General features: G+C 38.4%; 1 protein-coding gene across 4 annotated transcripts in view; it reads right to left on the bottom strand.

Annotated features, from left to right (window-relative positions):
- The window catches only part of LOC107100485 (RIMS-binding protein 2-like), a 61,744-nt gene extending 46,118 nt beyond the window's left edge, over positions 1 to 15,626 (bottom strand). For all 4 annotated transcript variants that reach the window (XM_015398999.1, XM_015398993.1, XM_015399015.1 and 1 more), the window contains exon 1: positions 15,486 to 15,626. The gene's annotated coding sequence lies outside the window, so the exon portion shown is untranslated. The remainder of the gene's footprint in view (positions 1 to 15,485) is intronic.
- Between the last annotated feature and the right edge of the window lie 617 nt (positions 15,627 to 16,243).

The raw sequence follows: 16,243 nt of genomic DNA, 5'->3' as shown, positions 1-16,243 counted from the left end.
TATGAATAAGTATCATCCATCTATCACCTATATCCACTTAAAGGTATAGAAGACGATCGTTTATTTCCAGGTCGATCATCAAAATAAGTGGTTCTTCTAATTGTTAATCATTCTCCTGATACGTTTACATAAGGCCATCCTACGTGCTCGTCCTGTTAGCTATCTTTTTCTGAGCATGCGCACTTTTTAAGCATATATCTTTGGTGAGCTATGGTTTCATTGAAGCTCAACTTTTTCACCGCGGTTTGTAAGAGAAAAAGTGTTTACAAAGTGTATGAGAAGAAAAGAAAAGCCTCAGAAGAAGCTTTTCGGAGCGCTCTCCTTGTAAAGCATTATGGGATTTGCTGTCACAGCGGCCAGCTGTCGCCATAGGATGATGCTACCCGACAGCGGCAACTAATAACAAAGATGGCGCAGGCACCGCGCAGTGGATGCGGAGTTACATGACCAACGGGGAGCAAAAAGCAGTGATCATCTGTCCAAATGGTGAGTTAACTGAGTTCACCATTAAAAAAAGAAAAGAAAAAAAAAGTTTAATAGGCATTCCTTCTTAAGCACGGGTACAGGGTTGTGCATGCACATTTTGAGGGTGGGTCTTTTAAGAAAATCCTCCACAATACCTTTAATTAAGGACTGAACAAAGAGGGACACTCTATTGCGGGGGTATGCCCTGTACAGTACATTGCAGGAAACCATGAAAAAACAGCTAAGCGAACACAAACTGACACCAAATGGAAATTTAAAGTGATCATTTTATCTGCCATTAATGGTTCTGGGTGGTGGGGGGGGAGCATTAAGAACCCATGCACGCAGAGGGGAACATCTAAACTACACAGAGAAAGGCCCCAATTGGGATTAGTACATCCAATCCTCTGTGAGGCAACAGCCTCAGCAACTAGGCCTCTATGGAGTCTTTGAACTAAGAAATATATTAACATCAGATGCTAAGGCTGCTTAAAATGTTGCTCATTTGATCATTTTGTCTTTGCTGTGATTCCTCTCCAACAGACAGCATAATTTCAACACTGCTTCAAGTATGAATAAATAAAGACCACTCACAGCAGGATTTCTGAAAGTATTTTGAATGTTGCCTCTTACAGAGCAATAGGAATCAGTTGATATTCTAAAGGGCTTGACGGGTCAAACCTTAAAAATTGGAGATCATAATCTGGTCCAACACTCTTACCTCTGCAGTTTAAGACATCACATATATGAGATTATCTGCTGTGTAATTTAAATAGTTTAAATTATACTTGAGTTAAAACAAATTGTGTGTTAATTGTAGAGTGTAAACAGCTAAACATAAAGTTTTTTTTCAATATAGACTATCAAGCTTGATGGCAACTTTAAGAGGACAGTAAACTGACACTCTGTATCCCCACTTAAGAAATTGGCAGTGAAAGGGAGGATCATTTTGGAGGATTTATTGAGAAGCATTAGCCAGGTCTACATTGCGGTATGATATATATTTCTCAGACTCTGTCCTCTGAAGGGCTAAGCTGGCGTTTGTCTTCTCACAAGGGTGTGTGACTTCAAACACACTTGATTGCAGCTAAACCCTGGTTTCCTTGGCTGACTGTTTAAAGAAGCATTTTAATATCAGTCGGTTCTAATGTTCACACAGGATATTCCTTTTTGTTTACACCAGAGACACGACAACAGACAAGAAAAACTAGACCATTTGATACCTGTGGAGACTTTTTTCTCTTTACAGTGCATAGGAAATACTCTACCTAAACACTACCAGGTTAATGTCAACAATGGATTATTCATCACATCCTTTTTAAATAGCCCCCCAGTTGTGTCAAAGCATTATCAACTGACATTCCCCAAGCCCATTGATTTAAAGTTTCTCTACAGGTACCTTTTTCATAAAACATGAATGACAAACAATGAGAGGTAAATAGAGTTCAGATATAAAGTCTTGTGTACCCTAGTTTAAATGTGAACACTGTACACACATGCATGCATGTCACAGTCACGTAAACCTCAGTCATTTGCACAACGTAAACTGTGGCTGCAGATGGCAGTGGGTGCTAACAAAACAGTGAAGCGTGAATAGACTGTAAGGGAGGGAGGGAGCTTAAAAGGCTTGTATAACTAAAATCACAGACGTCAAGCTCTAATGAACCCTTATCTGAAACACATCATTAACTAAAAGAACACAAGTTCATAAGCATACTTTCCTGGCTTCACTGCATGGTTTAAGATCTCAACTGGAGTTAAAAGCTGTAGAGGTTTTGACCATTGTAGTCGATCAATAAATGGTTATGGTTTGGATTATTATTCTGCTGCTGCGTAACCAAAGTGCATTTGACTCTAAGGTCATACACTGATAGCTTGATGATCTATGTATCATGAACCCATCCTCCAACCCAACCAAATTAAATGAGCGGCTGGTATGACATGCTGAAGGAATTCAGTTTTTAAACTGAAGAAGAGATGCACCTAAAAGTTTCAGAATGGTAGTTTTCAAGATGGGGCCTCGGTACCTCTGACTTAAACCATTAAGGTCCTGAAGTAGCAAGGCAAACCCAGATCCTTTCATAGTCAAACCATAATGTTTGGTGGTATGATGTTTCCTTAAATGCGTTAAAAAGTTTAGGCCAGATGTTATAAAACGGGCAAATTACCTAAATAAATGTTAATCAGAGAACGTTCTCAGAAGCTTTAAGAATTTTCTCACATGGATGCCATTTGTGCACAATCTCTTTCTGATTGATAGATTCTAAACACTGACCTTAGCAGAGACTTCGAATGTTTTAAATGTTTTTCTGTTTTAGATGTGCTGGCCACTCCCGAGGACATTAGCAGCACTGTCGATTGTTTTCATGACCCTAGAAATCACTTTGTTACATTTTGCAGACAAAGATTGCGTTTCTTTGTCAATTTTGTTCCTCATCTATACATATTTAACTTTTTGTAATTGAGCTTGATTTTATGGTTGTTTTTTTTATATATATTCACATACCAACCTAATGGTACCAAAAAGGTTCTGTGCAGGTTTTCTTGATTCTACATTAAGAAAGACGAGTAAAAAAAACAACAAAAAAAAACAGAATGGGGGTAATTACTTTTCAGGGAAAGGCTACTTCATATTTTCTTTGAAATAAATCATAATTTGAAAACTGTGATTATCGTAATATAACATTTCACTTTGTTTAATACTATGAACATTTAAATATGACAAAAAAAAAACAAATAGCCGAATAACCAGAGGAAACCTGAATAAATACAAAAACAAAAATCCTTCAAAATAAAAAAGTTTTAAATGGCTTATATTTCTTTTTTAATTTTATTTAATGAAACCAGATGTTCTAAACACCTTAAGACTTTGAAAATGGTAAACACACTAAATGTATTTAATGCTTTTCAATTCATTCTGACATCTAAAAAGGCTTTACAGCCACTTTGACCCAGTCACTCTTAAAAATGTGCATACAGCAGTATGAAGACTGGCAGGTTACTGTGGGTTAAGTGCCTTGCCATAGGGCACATTGACCTGTGAGAGAAGTTGCGATTGGCTTTTACTCATCAGTAGCTTAACGGGATGAAGGATGGAAAGAAAAGGAGAAGACATGTAGTAATTGGTCTTTGTTAAGACTTGAACCTAGTAAGGAAGGATGACGGTATATCATGCACCTGCTTTATCCCAGAGAAGAATCACACTGTAGAACTCTGCAGATTTTTCAAAACAATGGGAGGACATTTTTTTTTTTAGGCTTTTTTATACTTTTTGTGAAGTCCATTTACTTTATCAAGGTTGACATAGACAAAATGTGCAAGATATAATGTTGAAAAGCAGATTTTGACATGTTGGAGAGAAAATGGATCACAGTGAATAATACATGACCGAACCTTTAGTCTTTATTACCCAGGGATCAGGCAAAAACAGCTAATGGTGTGTTCTATTTTCATTGGAACTGAATTTAACGAGTTTGGTTGATGTCATGTTTGAAGTAAGTTTTTTCGATTATAGACCCTCAGGTTCTTGGTAATAATGACAAAAAAATATTCTACATGCTATCCTGCACATATACACAGCATTAAAACATATCAGCACATATGTACACGTGTCTGGAGGACATAGGGACCCCCATTTCATCATTCTGCTTCATTCTATCTCTGTTCTCCCATTCTGCAGAATCTGTTAGTTTAATCTCTAACGTTATGCTCTCTCTGTTTTTTCTCGTATTAGCTTTGCCTCGTCTGTTACTGTTTGGCTGTGACTCCATCCTGGAGAGAAATAACAGCTGTGCTGCTGCCATCAACACCTTTGTTTATAGATGTTGGAGATCAGCCTGTTTTCCATTGTAGTCCTGTTTCTCTGACTGTAACTGGCTGGATGTGCTCTCTTCATCCTCTGACATGGGAGTTGGTTTGGAGCTCATCTGCCTGGCTGTGTGTTTCCTGGACCGGGCTGCTGTTTGTATCTCTGCTTCTGTCTCCTTGAACCCCAGTCGGCCTCGGCAGATGGCCGCTCACACTGAGCCTGGTTCTGCTGGAGGTTTTTTCATCTTAAAAGGGAGTGTTTCCTCTCCACTGTCGCTATAAGCATGCTTAGTGTGAGGGATTGCATTCAAGTCAATGCAATCAACTGGTTTTCCTTAGAAAGAAAACTTTGAGTCATTTGACTGTATGATCTGGTGAACTGTAAAGTGCCTTGAGATGACATGTGTTGTGAATTGGCGCTATATAAATAAACTAAATTGAATTAATAAAGAAAGTAGAACATTTTAAGTATTGTGGATGGCAGGACCATCCATGCAGAAGTCAGATACCATCCTATTTTGTCAACTTTCCCATTCTGAATGAATGGGAAAGTTGCCTGAATGAACACAGATCATGGGTTGGTTGTTTTAATAAAGATGGTCAGCATAATATTTTGTAACACCTTACCAGTCACAATAAAAAATGATAATAAATGTGAAACAAATATATATTTCTGATTAAATTATTGTGATTCAGGGATATAAGTGTTAATTTTTTAATGAATAGCCAAATCTGATGCTCAAATAAACAGCTTCATGGGATATAGAATCTCTATTTGTAAGGGTGTGTATGTGTCTTTGGCATTTATGTGACTAAGCAAGAAAAAGGTCAGTTGTTTTATGGATGGAGAAGTCTAAGGAACTGGCAGAAAGAGCACAGCGCTGCTACTGTCAGTAGAGATTAACATTTCCTAAACGTGGGACAAGTTCACTTAAACCTCAATTCTGTTATACTTGCACTTGGTGAGGTGTTGTATGCAGTATTCACTCAGTGTATCCTCAATTCAAGAGTTAAAACCTACTGAGCAAACCATGACAGATGCAGCTTTGTAAAGGAGACTGTTTGCTCATTTTTTTTTGACTTACCTATATTGCATGGCTGTGATGTGAGTATGGGGTGTCATTTATGTAGGCAAACACCTTTAAATGCAGGATATTTCTGTCAAGCACTATTGCTTTCTTTAAGCCTCTCCATGCACATTTACAGAAAAAATATTTACTGTACATATTATTAGGATATTACTGAGTTCATTTAGGTCTTTATTCACCCACCCAAAACTTTTACCCTCAGAAGAAAGCCTGTTCATGAGGGAGTTTAAAGTCACCAGTTTCTGTTTAACTATTGACTGTATTTGTAATATTTTGCTATTCTCTATTATGTATTTGAAGGTTAAATATTGACATCATTACTTCTTTCTATGATTCTTCATAGGGTTACCCGGGAGACATCTTTTGAGCCAAAACTAACGTTTAAAAGAGTGTAATAACAGATTTTCCTACAGGAAATTTTAGACACCTTTCTTAGCTATTCTGATTTTCTGACACCCATGCAGGTTTGAAGACTTCTTTGTGTGCAGAGGTTTGCCAGTAGGAGGGAGTGTATGGTGTGATATACTGAAGTAAATAAAGTGCTTTGAATGCAGTTACACCATCAACACCCACACACAGAAAAAAAATGCTTTTTGAATCCCTGTCCACTGAAGTGACCGCTACACCTATAATCATGTTGAAGTAGATGCCATCACAAAGAGCTCTGCCATATAAATACAGTTTCTCTAGTTTATTTTAGTAGAAAATTCTGATTTTCTTACTTTTCATTCACCACTTCTGTATATATTATGTTCTTTCTTAAAGCCAGAACATCTTTACTTCCCCAATAAGTCAAATGCCCCGAAACAATGTTAAAAAAGATGCAAGGAAGTATTTGTGAAGCAGGAAAATAAGCAACAGTAAGTGATCTTTTGTCAACCTTAAATGATATGAGGTGATCCAGCTGGACTGTGTCCTGCACATCTAAAACTCTCTGGGGGAAAACACTGTCCTCCCTATGGTAAACAGGGGAGGGCAGAGAACTGAATGTAATGTGTGATGTAAACGCAGACTGTAAGAGCAAGAATCCGAGAATGAAACTGGCCTCCACTGAAGTGGGCAGTGAAGCTTTAAGTCTCACTGATGCCACAACAGATTTGATCCTCAGAGGACCCATTGTTCCCGGAGGACAAGCAGAAGATATCAGAAAGGCATAAAATAAGTTCTTAGGAAGATCGGAATAATTCTAATAAGGAGCCTTGGAGCTGGTAAGAGATTACATGTGCTTGGATGGGTCTTCGTACTCACATAATGCTTGGATGGGCCTTTCATGTGCAGAGCACACATCTTCGAACAGACACAGAAAAGTCAGCACACAAACTCTCAGGCAGACTCAACTCCCCTTAAAGCTCTCAGTAACACAAAAAGGCAAATTGCAGTAGGAAAACATGTAGCCACTTCTGCATCCAAATAAATGTGCAATGCTTTCAGTTATGTTCTTTTACAGACATGAACATCTGGCAACCATGCATAGACATTCACATGACCCCAATCTGAAGGAAAACACACTGCAAGTGTTGAATAATTTATATGTGACCTTATTGCACAGTTAGCAGTGCAGTAAGTTAGAAACATCATTAGAGCTATCGTGGAGTAAGTGTTTTTACTATCTCAAAACCTATCTGCATTGGACATAGAAGTGCTTTATTAGAAGTTAGCTCTACTACTGTAACTAACCCATATGTACAAAATGTGAAAATGGGTTTTTTGTTTTTTTTATTTTGTCGTCTCAAGCAGATGCGTCTCCCTTTATTTGATCTGAGCAGAACAAACAAAAGCGTTCAGAGAATATGTTACGCTAGTGTTGGCCTCTTTCCACTGCAAGGAAAGCTCAGAATTCATTATAATATTGAAGCTCTAACCCATCCCTTGCACTAGACAGGGAACTCTCTCAAGTAAACAAATTAAATACAGAGTCTCATATGCAGCAATAATGTTAAACTTTTAGTCTCTTGCAAAAGTACTCATACCCCCTGAACCTCACATTTTTATTGCATTTTGCATGACTGACCAACACTAATTAGTGTCTAGCTGTAAGTCGGAAATAAAAAAATGGTTTTCAAATATTTCAAACGAAAACCTGAAAAGTATGCCGTATTTCTAAAGCCTAAGCTCTTGACTTGAAAAGCCTAAAGAATATAAAGTCTAACTGATAACCTGTTACTTTACTAAAAAAAAAAAACAAATTCCAACTGTGTGGAGCATAATCAGATCAAAGAACATTTGTGTAAAAACAGCATCATGAAGATCAAGACATACATCAGACACATCAAGCAGCATCTTGCAGTGATGTTTAAGGCATGAGTAGTTTTGTCCTTTAAAAGAAACAAGGTGGGTAAAAAAAAAACATTATTTAAAGTACAAACTAAGAGATCCATGGTAACTGCAGCAGGTGCAGAGATTCATAGCTCATGTAAGAGAGTCTGCCAACCTAACAGCTATATTAAGGTTAAAAAAAATATGGAATTTATGGGAAGAAAGATATACACTGAACAAAAACATTAATGCAAACACTTTTGGTTTTGCTCCCATATTTATGAGATGACCTCAAAGATTTCCTTGATATATTGTTCACCATCCAGTCTAAATCTATGATAGTGAGCACTTTTCCTTTGCTGGGATAATGCATCCCATCTCACAGGTGTGCCATGTCAAGATGCTGATTAGACACCATGATTAGTGCACAGGTGTTACTTAGACTGCCCACAATAAAAGGCCACTCTGAAAGGTGCAAATTATCACATAGAACAATGCCACGGGTGTTCCAAGATTTGAGGGAGAGTGCAATTGGTATGCTGACAGCAGGAATGACAACCAGAGCTATTGCTCGTGTATTGAATATTCTTTTCTTTAACATAAGCTGTCTCTGAAGGTGTTTCAGAGAATTTGGCAGTTCATCCAACCAGCCTCACAACCGCGGACCAAGAGTAACCTCACCAGCCCAGGACCTCCACATCCAGCACGTTCACCTCCAAGATTGTCTGTCACTGTCACTGACCAGTCACTAAAACAGCTGCTGAAACAATAAATTAACATAACCAAAGAATTTTTGCACAAACAGTCTCAGGGAAGATCATCTGCATGCTTCATTCGACCTGACTCAGCTGGAGCTAGTTTGCAAAGACAGCTTCTATTAAGAGATGAGCAAAACTGATTGATATGCAGGTCAAAAAGATATACAGGATAGTTTTATTTAATGTTAATTGATTAATGTATTGGCTTATAGGAACTAAATAAAGATTTATACCACACCGTTAGTATACCACACTAATTAGTATTTCTAAAAGAGGTTGGGAGACTGAGAAACTGTAAATACAAAACACAGAATAAGACAAACTAATAGGTCACTTTTGAGAAGGACTTGGTAGCACAGAGCAACTAATGTAAGAGTAAAGGTCCTGTTGTGGCATCTTTCCTTTTTGACATCCAGAGCTGCTCTACTCCTCTCTCCTCTCTCCATTTAGTTGCCCCATCCTAATCATTCAAGTCCTCCCAGCACCAAAAGTCCCCTATGGGACTAAATGAGAGTCCCACATGGGATTATCAAGGGGACTAAATGAGAGAGACAGAAAGAAGATTGAGCAAATGACGGAGGCACACAACAGGAAGTACTTAGGTAAGAGACTCTGTTTAGGTGGTTATTTAGAGGAATGGAAAGTCCTGACTGAGAGAAATGCGTAATCAGGAAGGAAGCAGAAGGGAAAAAACTAAAACAAACAACAAGGGGAGAGAAAGTTAGTGATGTGGAATTAAACAGGCCATTATCTGCATGCTCATTTGCTCAAGGGCTCACTTTGTCTGCTAGTGTCATGCTGGCATCATGGTACAAAAACAAGATAAAAAAAACTTTTTTAAGGCTAATTTGACTATGGTTGAGTAATAATACAGTATATCTGAATATCCCAAAAACGCAACAGCTTTGTCATGAACCTTAATCACAAAACTGCTGCAAAACTAAACTTTGCTCTGAAATGCTACATTTTAGCTTTGGTGAACGAGGAGTACTTCCTGTTCAGTCATTTTCTGTTGCCATTTCTGCTGCAATATCATTTCTGTTAATAACTATATATTTTTTATTATGGAAAAAATATAAATAAACCACAGATGTGGAACAGCAGCTTTGTCATCTCTACGCTGTAGCTTCTATGACTGACTAAAAGTGTTAACTTACATTGAAAACACTTAAAATGTTTTCATTCACAGAACTTTTAAAAAAAGCAAGATTTCAACACCGGTTTTATTACCTTTGCAAAGCTATTACAACAGTTGTTGAACACAAAAGAGGGAGCAGTGCAAGCAAAAACCTGAAAATGTATGTGAATTGTATGAATTCTGGAGCAGGTCTGCAGCTAGAACCATTGCAGGCAGCTAAAGAGGAGAAGAATACCTTCTGAGCAACACTTTGGCCATCCTCTACAATCAAAAGATTTTTATTCCACCTGTTGTAGTCACCGTACTTGTCTGATACAATCAGGCCACAAGATTGGCTAATTTGTTGTAAAAACATTATTTAGATTCTCTAATAACTGTACTGTAAAATGAATAACAATTATATAAGAAAGAGCAGAAATATATTATTTAAAGCTAAAATGGCACTAACCAAGGAATGACAGATAGGAAACTTTTCAATTAATGTTGCTACTAAAGGAGGAAGATCCAAATTCAGCTATTCTAAGTATGAGTAAAATATTTAGAACAATATATTATTAAAAACATGATATAAGAAGGATGCCCAAGAGCAACCCCAGACCCCCCTTCAGTTAGACGTGGGTTTTTAGGCTAAATCTGGTTGGTCTCTCATAGTCTTGATTTAATGATAAAAACTATCATTGAAAATTGGGCTGTGTTTGGTGAGTCTGATTTTCTCCTAATTTAGAGCAATAATAGACGTTGAAAAGACGTTGCAAAGCCAGTTTTCAGTGTCTTTTCAACGATCTGAAAATGTACAGCTTTTCACCTTTCACTTTTCAACCAAATGTAGACGTTGTTTTGGGGTAAATCAGGTCATTACAATCTTTCTTTAACCAATTTTTGCTTGGTGGGGAATACTATTCCCCACCAAGGCAGAATAGTGCAGAATAGTGCTGCAGTTCTGTGTTTTAACCAAAGGTGTCACCAGAGAACTCCCTAATGCCACTTTAAAGGCACTGTGCGGACTTTTTGACCTTAACAGTTGCCGCATATGAGTTATTTTAAATGATACTTTAGGCCAACATACAGTGCTTGGCACTATCAATGCTACGAGTGGGGCTCCCCTTGAAATACCCACTATTTAAGTTGGGAGAAGACATTGGCCAGTTCATGTGCCCTGTATGGAACGTATGGCTTTACGGCCACAGGCTCCTATATAGTCATGGATCTAAGGCTTTTGCCTTACTATTTTACTATTTTTCCGCCTGCTCGACCCTGGTAATTGCTGAGAGAAGGAAAAAGTTTATACCTTGTGAGGGGGCTAAAGAGATAAAGCCTGATAGGAACCGTGCACAAGGAAAAAGTAGAGTCAATCTTGGTAAGGAGATTGTTGGCGCAGGCTAAAAGAAGAAGCCGGATTTAAAACCTCGTCTCTTTTCTCCACTTTAATATTAGACTGGTAAGTTAATATTTTCCTCCTAGTATACAGTCATATATCTTTGTAATTTTGGATGTTTAGTAGAAGCAAAATACGGGCAGAGAGAGCCACCAGGCTACCAACAAAAGTTACTAGGGGCAGTAGACGTGAAAGTTACAGGACTAGCACCCCTAGTGGTCAAAAATGACATGCCGTGCCTCTAAGATACACAGATTGTTGTAATTGTCAACGATGATGGTTTTGTCTTGATTTAAAAAATGGAAACATTTCTTTTTGGTTGCAGCAGCCTTACTGTATCGCACACGTGATATCTTGTCTACTTGATTGATAGGACTCCCATTAGGAACACCATGCTGTCCTTATAGCATAGCTCTTAAATAAATACGATTTTAAAAGCTGACATGATAAATAATAACAATCTGGAAAAAAATATTTAAAGATATTCATTAAATGAAATTAGTTAATTTGAACAAAGAAGTAAATCAGTTAAATGTTTGGAGAAATAACACAAGTTATTCTGTTATTCTGACTTCCCTTTCTTCCTCTCTTTCCTTCCCTGCCCCACCTTATTTTTGTGCCTTCTACCGCTGCAGTGCTTTGTCTCTCCTTTACTGAAACTTCTGTCCATCTTTAGAAGCCGCAAGGAAATGTGAGTAGGAAATGTTTCAATCTCTGCTCCCCTTGGCAGCTGAGCAACAATGCTTTTTGGAGGGGGGTCCATGCTAGCAATCAATACACCATTCACTCAAATTCAGGCTTGTGTTCTCATCCTAAGCACACACAAATCCCATATATACAGCAGTAGTACCAGCAAAGGGAGGGGTTTGATGGGGGTTGCCATAGAAACTGCTCTCCTTCAGGTTGAAGCAAGGATGATAAAGAAGTAGCAATGAAATATCACGTGCAACACATATCTGATGATGCCTTTTGAACTGCGTGAATGAAAGCCAGCAAACAAGCAGTGCAAACAAAAGCCCTCTGAGTCACTTGGGTCTGTATAAACCAGCTGTCATTGGGCGAGAAGCAGGATACAACCTGGACAGTTTGTCAGTTTATAACTGGGTTATAAGAGATCCACATCAGAGATGCAACATTTACTCCTGCGATTTATTATGGATCAAAATGCATATTATTGCTGAAAGAACTCCAAACTTAAACTAACACATCGAATATTTGCAGAAAGCTTAAAAACTTAAAAAGTGAAGTGTGTATCAAAAAATGTAAGAAATGATTTGTCAGTGTACAAGGAATTTATTTACATTTATCTCTTTAGATCATTAACTAGATCACTTTGTTTTTGTGTTAATATAGATAATAAAAATGTGATGGTTATTTAGGATGTGAATTGAACTTCATTTTGAATTTCAAAACTTTAGGAATCACTTCTTAATCATTTTCCTATAGACACACTAGAAATTTTCCCAGCTTCAGACACTTCAGGGATTATCTACTCTGTTCTATATAATTATCAGTTTGTGTTTTCAAAGTTGGCAATGTTTGGGTTACTGTATCCCCTGCAGGTTTTCTGTCCATTTCAAGAGATGAGCAGAGGAAAAATGTAGTCATGCTACTAAAAACACATGTCTAATTTTGCCTAGCTTCTTTTTACCATCCTTTTCTTTCCACCCTCAGGCATCTGACTGAAAATCACTTGGCACAGCCAACCAGGGTGATGTATGGGGATAAAGGGATGGAAACATTATAAGATGAGAGGGGGCCAGTGGAATTTGCAAGAGAGGCAAAATTATAACAATAGGACTTTTTCATCTCAATGAAATAAAAAATATTTATGGAGAGTACTTTATAAACTGACAAAGAGGGGAGGTACTGTAATAAGAACTGAGACATAAGCAGAGTTGTTGTGCATGCACTGTCCCCATCTACTTTGCCATACAGTATTTCTCCTCTGGTGTGTCAAACACCCACACAGTCACATATTCATACATGAGATTATACCGCCTGTGAATAAAATTTCAACATATCTACTATTACTTCGATTAAATGCCAAACCCGCCCCCCCAAAAAAAATACATTGCTTTTTTTAAGTATTATAGAGACCACATATCATATTTCCCGGATTATAGAGGGCACCCTACTATAAGCCACACCTACTGTACTATGTTTTTTTTGTTTTGTTTTTTTATGGAAAAACATACATATATAAACCGGACCAGGTTATAAGCCGCTGATATCCACTGAGGTGTCCCCCACCAAACCTGTAGGGGACGTTTTACTTATCACCCCTAGAGTAGGAACCAAGAAGAATGGTACAGTAGCTCCCATTAGCTTGGTGGCTTACGGAAAGAACTTCCATTGAAGCACTTATGAAAATTCCACAGAAATGCTTTAACTTCGTATAAGCAGCATGGTTAAAGTGTGGGGGGAAAGCAACAGCTTATAGTCTGGAATATATGGTAGCTGTAATAATAGCCTGTTATTGTTTGCTCATATTCTATATTGCAATTAGCAGAGAGATTGCCATCCAGTCCTAAGTGGGCTTGGAACTCCACAATGTTTTTTGTTTTTTTTTGGTTTGTTTTTTTAAATGATAGATTTTGGAAACCCTGACCAGACCATACCTGTTGTTCCTCACTTTTTTTCAGCTGCATCTCTTTAATTACACTCAGTGCAAAAAAAACACTGATATTCCCCAACTAATAACATCAAATCCAATTTCCTGTCAGAAGAATCTGTCTCTTTCCTAATAGACGTAATTTTACTTACAAATATTACAGCAGACACCATTAATGGAGCTATGGATAATATTTGTCGGCTTTGAAACATCTACAATGATTTGAAAAAAAAGCTGAGGTCTAGAATCACCATTCACTTCCTTAAACACAGTAAGCTACTCTGCTCTTGGCTATGTTTAGGTAATATATTTCACAACATTAAAAGCAAAGCAATTACTGTGTGTAGCAGGTAAATACTTTTTCTGATTAGTCGACACACAGTTTACTTACCTACTTTCAGTACTTAGTCCTGTTTCTCTCCCAGACATAGCCACGAACTGTCATGATCTTGGCACTGGATTCGGCTCATACCTTCTACCTGCTTAGCTCCGCCCATGCTCATTGTCACTCATCAGATCCACCTGTTCCTGTTACTCATTTAGGCTGCCTGTTCCCAGCCATCAGTGCCAGATTATTCGAGCTGTGTGTGAGAGTTCTCTAGTGCACCAGTGTGTTTCTGATTACCTATTCCTGACTAGTTTCTGCCTCTGGACTTATGAGTTTTTGTTGCCCCTGTTCTGCTCCGTTTGACTGATCTGTCTTTAGACTGTTAACTGGATTCTGCCTGCTTTCGACCTTGGATCTTTCTCCTGACTCTAGCTTGGAAACTCCCTCAGTAACTCATCGGATCTCTGATCTTCTGGCCTGGAAACCTGCTCCTGCTTCGATTCTGCCCTTGGATTATCCCTCCAAATTCTTCTGCTCTTACACATCTGTTGGCTTCTGCTTCTCTCCTGGAACTCTGGGGGTGGCTCCCGCCACATGCTCCCCACTCCCCCACCCCCTGCAAACACACTACTTTGTATTTATATCTATAATAAGGCTTTACATCGACTTACATTCATTTTAGTTATTACAGTTATGCCTAACCCTAACTATTACTGGTGTAATTATGATCCTAAACATAACCTAAAATTAATTCAAACAATACTTCTAAATTAAGTTTGTTACATTAAAACCGGGGGTACACCATATTAGGACCAGCTTTTGGTCCCCAGAGGCCTATTGGTCCTCACAAGTTTATTAGATATATCACAAATACAAGTGTGTGTCACCTAAATTGGTGACATAAACCAGTACATACACACACACACACACAGACACAGAGAGACACAACTCTAAATGACTGGGTGGGAACATTAACCTACAGCAGTGAGTGGGTTAATTTTCAGCATCAGCACCTGACAACCCTTTAGTAACCAGAAATCAGGAAAAGCTCAAGTTACCAAAGCCAATAACGCCCAAAGCACCTACAGAGACACTACATCAATTTGTTTGACTTAGCACCACACATTTGTCTTTCACTCTGCTTCCCTAAGCGATCATGTGAGCTTTAGTCTCAAGATTTTACAGATTGAAGGATTGTCATTCATCATTTGACACCCACAGGATTGCTGCAGTAATCTACAATATATAGGTGTTCTTAGCTGACACAAATATTCTCCTGTGTACTTAACCAAAAAAATAAAAATCAACAGACTCAAACACTACAACCCCACCCCTCATGCCTCTAACACACACACTGCACACACCCACACATCTCAGAACAGGTGGCCCGGCTTCAGTCAAGAAACAGCAAAGCTGGATGTTGCTTTCTCCTCATTTAGCCCAGAGAAAAGACAAAATGTGCAAATCCTTCTCTCCTTTCCACCTCACTGTGCACATCTGTCTGCTCCTGCAGCAACTGCACACACAGGTTCTCCCCAGCTGCCTGCTATGCTAACCCCTTGCACTATATTTAGGACTCAACAGAGCTACATCACAAACACATTGGGCCACTATGATGCAGAGACAAACAGCAGCACCAAAGAGGTGTGTATTTACCTTGTGTGCTGGCTAGCACAGGAGCATCTTTACTGAGGAGTCGCTCCCTCCTTCTTCCTCCTTGCTGTAATCTCTCTCTTTCCTTCTTCCGTGCTCTGTATGGGTGGGGAATTGTAAAACGGCTGCAGCAGCATCAGCACCAGCAGCTCTGGGTACTGTCTCTCTTTACTCTCTCTCTCTCCTCCTTTTCCTCCGCCCCTCTCCACACACTCTCTTTCCTATCCTCACTTTGCCTTCACTATCTCCCCACCCCCAAAGACCCTCCTCTTTAACACCCTTCCTGAATCATCTCTTACAAGCTTTCTCACTCCTCTGTTCACTTTTCCCCCTTTCTCTTTCAAGAATATATAAAAAAGTGCATAAATCAACTTACGGTAATCAGTTGCTCCACTGTCACAAACATCAGTGAATTTAAAGGGCCTCAGCATAAAAAAATATAATGAAATCTGGACAGTATACAGTGCAATGAAAACAGATTTTCCCCTTACAGAATTCTTCCATTTTTCTTTTTTGACACATCTAAATATCTTAGATAATTAAGCACATTTTATATATCTGCAAAGGGTGACTTTGGTAAATAGGAAAGGCAATTTTAGGATGATGGTTTCAGCAACAGCAGCAATACTTTCAATCAACCATTTATACCCTGGCATTACACTTCAACATCACTTTCAGAGTTTATGACTGTGGGTTATATAACATTTTAAAAACTGAATTTATATTTACTCGTGTAATTTCTGTATGAAAATTTGTTTTTG

Source organism: Cyprinodon variegatus, unplaced genomic scaffold, assembly GCF_000732505.1.
Source record: "Cyprinodon variegatus isolate N-32 unplaced genomic scaffold, C_variegatus-1.0 Scaffold29, whole genome shotgun sequence".
NCBI classification, from domain to species: Eukaryota; Metazoa; Chordata; class Actinopteri; order Cyprinodontiformes; family Cyprinodontidae; genus Cyprinodon; species Cyprinodon variegatus.
Note: the sequence above shows the minus strand (reverse complement) of the source record. Positions and strands in the feature narration are given on the sequence as shown.